Below are 7784 nucleotides of genomic sequence, written 5' to 3' on the forward strand. Positions count from 1 at the left end.
CACGAAGGAAGTGTAAGCTCTTTTCAGTGTACTACTGCCAAATCCTCTTGCTTTAAATTATAGGTGCCGAGAGCAAATTGCTTTTGCTGTATTGGATTTATTTATTACAAATTACTAGAATAAAATCTCCAGTTGGCAGAGATTTCTCAGTCATCATTGATGGGTCATTTATTTTAGGCAACATCTTCCCCCACTCCCCGAAAAAAAAAATTGGACATTTGGAGTAGAGGTATTTGACCTATAACAATTAAAGAGGACTTCATTCAATTAAAGTTCACTAAAGTTGTTGGCAGTCATTACACATTTACATTCATTCTAAGAGTGATGTTCCCAGGGAAAAAAATTCGGCCACTAGCAAAGCATCTTTAAACAAGGACTAGGGCTTTAATTGAGCACAACAGAATACCACACGTGCCTAAAAACACAAACAAGACCTCTTGCTTCCCTTTCCTCTCCCAGATCACCAAACATGAACCAAGAGACTTGAGAGTCATTGGCAGGCAGCTGTTCAGGGAACAAACTCAGGCTTCCTTAGAATGACGCAAAAATCTTCACGTTGGATTCGATCAGAGTGACCAGTGTAAGGAGAAATAAATACTGCGTGTGAATTAAAAGGGTTGTTGTTAAATTGTCAACTTGTTGGTTGAGGGCATGTTTAACAGTTGTATATGAACTTATAATTGGCAAAACACATTCACATTCCTTATTTTACTGGAGGACAGTAGGTACTGGAACTGAAGCCACTGTTAAGAATTTTCCCATGGTCAAAGAAGTAAGTGACAGAGCTGAAAATCAAACGCATGCATCTGATTTCAAGTCCCTTTCATCATATGTCCAACCTGTTCCTTTCCTATTGATGAAAGATCATTATATAGGCAAGGGCTGAAAAAAAATACAAGGTTTCTTGAATTTGATAGGAGCAATTTTGGGGGAAGTAATTCATTCAGAGTGTTACAGCTGTGAACCATCTGCCAGAGCTTGGGTAATTTTCTTTGCGTTGAACTGTTTGCCATTGCTCTTAGAAAAAAAGAATTTGACCTGTACTGGAACTGCATCTTTTAAATCTAGTTTGGGGAGGCGTTTGCTAATCTTTACCTCCTCCACACAAATGGTATATCTAATTGGATGCCACGGACACACTGAAAAGAACAGAAGAGAGATGAGAGTGCATTCAGTAAACTTCCGTTAATGGTCATTTCCTTACCTGAGGTTAGACATCTTTGGTTTTCCCAATAATCCATTGGCATTTGCCAGTTACAGCAAAAAGTCTTTTAATTTAATTTTTATGTATGTATCAGATCTGATATTTAAATCTAAACTGTCACAGTGAGCAAAATAGGAAAAAGTGAGACAGGTGAAAGAAAAGGGGTGGTAGAAATAGATGTTCTTCATTTGTTTAAAAAGTGAGCTTGCTTTTGGCAGTCAGGCAAGTAGATTTTAGAAGTCTTGAAAATCAAATCCTCTCCTTGGGACATAAAAGTCCTTGTTCAAAATTAAATTCATTTTCTTTGGCACCTTTTTTTAATGCTTTAAGATTACGTAAAAATAGCCCAGACATTTTATTGGCAGTATTGGAAAATAGCTTTTGTGAAATGCTTAATTAAAGCCTGCAGTGTGTTTTGTCTAAGAGGGGCGGACAGTCTCTCAGATGGTTAGGATCATTCACGGGAAAGTATCGCTTGGTCCTGAGAGGAGACAGAGAGATGAAAAAGGCTACCTTCTTATAATAATAAAATGAATACATTACAACACATTCCATTTTCACCACACCTACCAGCTTGCTAATCTAAAAGCTGTTGATAAAATTGCCAAGATAAGATAGGTCCTCTAACCATTCTGCCTTGGTTACTGGTTCTGTAACTACAGATGTTACATTTCCATCTTCTTTTGGAAAGGCCAGCTGAACACTTGATAAACAGGAATTTTTCAAGAGTTTTTCAAACATAGACGTACATTCTGTTATAGATTTGCATTCTTTTAGAGGGTACCTTGTAATTTCTGCTTGAGGACTAAATCCCTTGTAGAATTAATGGATAACATGTACTTAAATGTTTTTTAGTTAAATGAGAAAGTTACTGTTTTTCCCCCCCTCACTTCCTGACACCCCTTTCACATGGGTTAGAGTTGCATTGGTTGTATTATGTGAGTCTTAGCCTCATGTGCCTTTTGCCAAATCTGCGTCCCTAAGTTTAGGGAACCATATCCTTCCTTGGTCTCTCTCTGGCTGAAAAGGTGAGGAGCACTCTGGGAGTCCTCCAGGGCTCCGGGAGGACTCACTCCTCCAGGTGTTGCTTGTTCCTATTTCACAGCCCATGTGGGCTTAGCTTGCAAGAAGGACTTTTCTTGAAGGGCTCCTTGCTCTTCAGGGCCGAGGCTGCGCAGCTCACTGTCCTATTACCTGTTGGCACAGAGGTGGCCAGGCCAGTGTTTAAAGTGATTTTCATGATTGGATTTACCACAGTATATCTGATGCTACCCAGACCTCCTGGGTTTACTGAATGTCCAATTCCTCATAAACTGTAATCACTTTAGCTAGTTTTCACAATTTATATAATTTGCCTTTCTATAATTACTCATTTTCTACTTATAGACTTGAACCTTAGAGAGGGTATCAATGAAGTCTATCTCTAAATTCATCTCGGAATTTATTCCTGGTCACCTGGACGGCTCAGGCGGTTGAGCATCTGACTTCGGCTCAGGTCATGATCTCGTGGTTCGTGAGTTCAAGCCCCATGTCGGGCTCTGTGCTGACAGCTCAAAGTCTGGAGCATGCTTCGGATTCTCTGTCTCCCTCTCTGCCCCTCCTCTGCTCGTACTCTGTCTCTCTCTCAAAAATAAATAAACATTTTAAAAAATGAAAAAAAAGTTATTCCCGTGTGTACCAACGGTGTCCTTGAAAGTCTGACCAATACATGTGACTTTTAACTCCTGCTTCTTCATAAGTGGAACTTCCAGCCTCAGGCATACCANCACTGTTCCTATTGCCATGGTTAAAAAAGATACCTCCCCAGAGTCTTAAATCAAAGCTTCAAGTACATCTTCCTGTAGAAATGAGGCTGTAATTGTAAGTGATGGTTGGGTAGTCAAAGCAGTTCCTCTATTTGGTTAAGAACTGCATAGGTTAATACAGGCTCGTGTAGGTGGACCTCTGAACCTATCCTCCGTTTATTTACAACATTGCTTCTCTGGGGATAATTTATTCAGAGTTCCAGCTAGACAATGAGCCTTGGAATACGTCTCTTTTGTAAATCGGAGACCGACTATATTAGAATTCTAGTAACTTGCATTCTTTAAGTCCGCAGTAACTAGGCAGCAGAGCGAAGTGGCCCAAGTGTGTGTCGAGAGGTAGCGGAGAAGCTGACCTGGGGTAAGAATCCTGTAGCCGATCACTGAATACTTTGAATCCAGATAATCAAGGCTGGGATGAACGTACATAACTGGTCTGAGGTCGCTGGTGAAGGGCAGGTGTGCAATAATTGAGCTGACCTTTGAGGAGATGGAGGTTTACAAGTGTCCTGAATTTCCCTTACGGATTCTTTTGACTCTTCTGAATCCAAACCATTGCCACCATGGGAGAAGTGTTTGCTCTTCTGATCTAGGAAGGAGACAATAGTCCGGTACGATCAATGTTGTAAAGACTAGCAGCAATTATTGTTAGTTTTTGCCCTCAAGGGACAGCACTTAGATTTTTCCTGTTCCTAGAGAATCACACTCCTGTATGTTCACAGGGCACAGAGAGGTGTGATGATCTCTTTTTATTGAGGGGAAAAAAAAAAAAAAGAACTATACAGAAGCCAGAGGTACCGCTAAACTAAATGATATAATTGTGTTACTGTACATTCATCTTTGGGGTATACACTTCCATCTCTCTTCATTTCCTTGCATCTGTTTGCCTTCAAACACTTGGCTTGGTTGCTCTAGTCTGATTACCACTTGATTGCAGGGGTAGCATACTGACTAATAAGCGGAATGAGGAATTTTCAGAAGAACATGAAAAACTTTTTTTGAGGTTTTGGAAAATTGGAGTTGAAAAGATAACTAAGGCAATGAGATTGGGTAAGGGAACTATTGCTGCTCTGGACTTCAAACTGTAATAGAGGCATGTTTATGATTTGTATAAAGAGGTCTGGAATGCCCTGGAGGAACTGGTTTCTTGGCTTGCCCTACACATTTCCAGGGATATTGAAGTCATGTGTCCTTTATTAGTATATTAAAGATTAATGTTCAGGTTTATAGCACTATACAAATTGAAACAGAAAAGTTTACTTCATTTGTTTTCGAGAAGAAAATAATACATGCCAGATTTTTTTTCCCTTGGGGTGGGGGAAGGAGTAGGAAAATGTTTTGACCCATCAGAGTCGAATGAGTTTTTTACAGAAAAAATGACCTGAAGAGTATACCTCCTGCCAAAAAGGGTGGAATTAACTCATCATTCAAAAGATCTTTGATTAATCAGAAAGTAAGAATATCCAATAAGGCAATCATTCATAACCTGTCACTATCGAGTGACAATAACATATCAAAACTTGCCACATTTTTAAAAACATCACCATTTACCCTTCTGGTGGTGGAATGACATCAAAATGAACAAGGGACAAAAAATTAACAAGAGACGGAACTAAGATGTGATTATCGGTCCTTTGATACTCCATGCGTAGAGCAGAGCGCAGAACTTTGCTGCTGGAGTTTTAATCCCGAATTGCTTTCCTTTGCCACCCAGCAAGCTTCTGAGTTACTTCCTTCTCCTGTCCTTTGGAATGTGCTCAGGGAATGTAAACTCATTTTAATATTGGCCTAAGTAAAACAGGATTATAAAGGTAAATCTGTGGTTCGAATTCCCATAATGCATTTCAAAAGGAAATTAAATTATTTTTGGATTATCTTGTTTGAGATGGCATTATTCAGTTCTACTAGCATAAAGTTGACAAATATATTTTGTAAGGTAAACTTGGAATCCCACCACTATATTCTAGGTTTTAGTATGTTATCAAGCATTCATTTCATGCTGGTGTGAGTGTTATAGGGAAGCAATCGAAATATGAATCCAAGGGGCGCCTGGGTGGCTCAGTGGATTAATAAGCGCCAGACTCTGGCTCAGGTCATGATCTCGCAGTTCCTGAGTTCAAGCCCTGCGTAGGGCTCTGTGCTGACATCTCAGAGCCTGGAGCCTGCTTCGGATTCTATGTCTCCCTCTCTCTGCCCCTCCCCTGCTCACAGTCTGTCTCTCTCTCAAAAATAAACAAACATTAAAGAAAAGAAATACAAATCTAGTTTTTAGTAGAGTCTCATTTAAACCAAAGTAAAGAAGAAAGTAAAGCAACTCAAATAGTAACTAATGCTCCTAATTTCGTCTTAGTATAATGTTGACATGGTAATCATACGAGGCTTAATTTGTATGCTTTTAGAAAAGATGGAATGTGGTATACTAGGTAGGTTAGTAAGAAATCACTTTTTTAAAAAATGTTTGTTTATTTTTGAGAGAGAGAAGGAAAGACAGTATGATCGAGAGAGGGGCAGAGAGAGAGAGGGAGACACAGAATCTGAAGCAGACTCCAGGCTTTGAGCTGTCCGCACAGAGCCCAGTGCGGGGCCCAAACTCATACAAACTGTGAGATCATGATCTGAGTCGAAGTCAGTTGCCCAACCAACTGAGCCACTCAGGTGGCCCAAAATCACTTTTAAAGTATATGCAGTGTGCTATATATGAACCTATTTGTTTTTCATATTAAAACAAAGCAGCAATCCTCAGTTTCTTCTCTGTATTTAAGAGTCTCATGGTTTGCCTCCCTCTCGGTTATCTTATTTTTCCTTCTCTTCCTGCATGTTCATCTGTTTTGTTTCTTAAATTCCACATATGAGTGAAATCACATGATACATGTCCTTCTCTGACTGACTTATTTCGCTTAGCATATTGTAGGAGGTAAGGGGGTGGATGGGCTACATGGGTGAGGGGAATTAAGGAGGGTATTTGTTGGGATTAACACTGGGTATTATACGTAAGTGATGAATCACTAAATTCTACTCCTGAAACCAATACTACACTATATGTTAACTAACTTGAATTAAAACAAAACAAAACAAAACAAAAAGAACAAAGCAGCACACTAAATTAGGTGAGATGCCTCTCTAACCTTACATTTGTATTAAAAATATCCAGCTGATGATTAGTGCAAAATTCAATGATACTCATGTCGCAGCAGATAATTGAGCTGCTCATATGCACTTGCACAGATAACTCTCACAGACACCTTTCATCCTGTGTAAACCTGGTAGATCCATAGAACCCAAAGTTTCCTAAGCCCACTGCTGACAGGAAAACTTAATATCTTTACGGATTGGGGGTGTATTTAAAAAAATAAACTGTTAATATGGAGGAATGGCCCTATATAATGAATTAGGACCGATAGCCACAAATGGGAGGAAGTGAGGGGTGGAGACCTTTGGTTCCTCATCCACCTGCAAGTTGGTTACATTTTTAAAACCTCTGTGCAAAGAATAAACAGTTAAAATGTAGACTGACTGCTGGTTTCATGTAAGATGTTATATTTTGAAGCCTCCTTTGAGGGATGCTTACCATGGATTCCTTTAGATTGGTAGTAATGAAACAGAATACGTGGTACTTTGATATGACCTGATTTTAAAGGAACACTAGCATCCCATCATCAATTTCCTAACCATATATCCCCATCCATCCCTCCTCCAGTCCAGTGTATTCTTCAGTGTACCAAAACCCCTTCCTCTTTTCCCACTCCTGATCACGCACCTTCTCAATAAGCAAAAGTCCGAGACGGTAATACCAGAGCTTCTTTTTATTAGACAGATGAGGATTTCAGCCAAATCTCCTTTACAGCTATCGCTTTGCTCTTTTAGGAAAAAAGTCAGTGACCAAGTCTGGAGACTGTCACAAAGGCTCTGCTTAAATCCTTTTTTTTTTTTTTACCCCAGTTTTGTTGTTTTTTTTTTTTTTTTTTAAGCTCATTTATTTATTTTGAAAGAGACAGAGAACGCAAGCAGGGGCAGGGCAGAGAGGGAGGGGGACAAAGCACAGAGCCAGATGCCAGGCTCGAAACCACGAATCGTGAGATCATGACCTAAGCCGGATTCAGGCGCTTAACCGACTGAGCCACCAGGGCTCCCCATGCTTAAATCCTTTGACTTGTGCCACATCATCTGTTGAGGGCACAATCAAGCAAGTAAGGGAAGAAAAAATTTTCTCTTTGTCTGACCAGTGCCTGGCTCGCTTGCCAGCCCCACTGGGAGGAAGTAGAACAGTGCTTGCACCTACCAAGTTGCCTTCCACCAGAAATGTCAGAGGGACAGCCTGGGGGCAAAAGGAGGAACTGCCCTTCGATTTTTGCCAGGCTTGTGCTAGTGTTTGTCACAGGTGGTGACAGTTGGGCATGCCTCTGCCAAGCCAGGCTCCTCAGCACGGCTCTCAAAAACTCCTAGTTCGATTTTGGTTCATTTTAGAACAGGGTGGGGGTGAAAGCACTTCATGCTTTAATTTTGAAAGTAACTTTTTGCTTTGTCGTCTTGTTTTTCTAGAGTGATTACATTGCCACAAAAACACATTATAGAAGAAAAGCGATGCTTATGGAGTTTCATCTTTGTCTACTCCAGATCTACCTAAAAGAAAGAAAATTGAGAGGCTTCTGAATAGAAAACAGCTTGAATTCATAAAAGCCTACAAGTGGATACTGGCAGGCTAATGATCCTAATACAGATCATTCGTACTGCTGCCGTATGGATCAAGTAATTTCGAATTAAGAAATTCGCACTGTACT

The sequence above is a fragment of the Crocuta crocuta genome, unplaced genomic scaffold (assembly GCF_008692635.1).
Source record: "Crocuta crocuta isolate KB4526 unplaced genomic scaffold, BGI_CrCroc_1.0 scaffold737, whole genome shotgun sequence".
Taxonomy (NCBI): domain Eukaryota; kingdom Metazoa; phylum Chordata; class Mammalia; order Carnivora; family Hyaenidae; genus Crocuta; species Crocuta crocuta.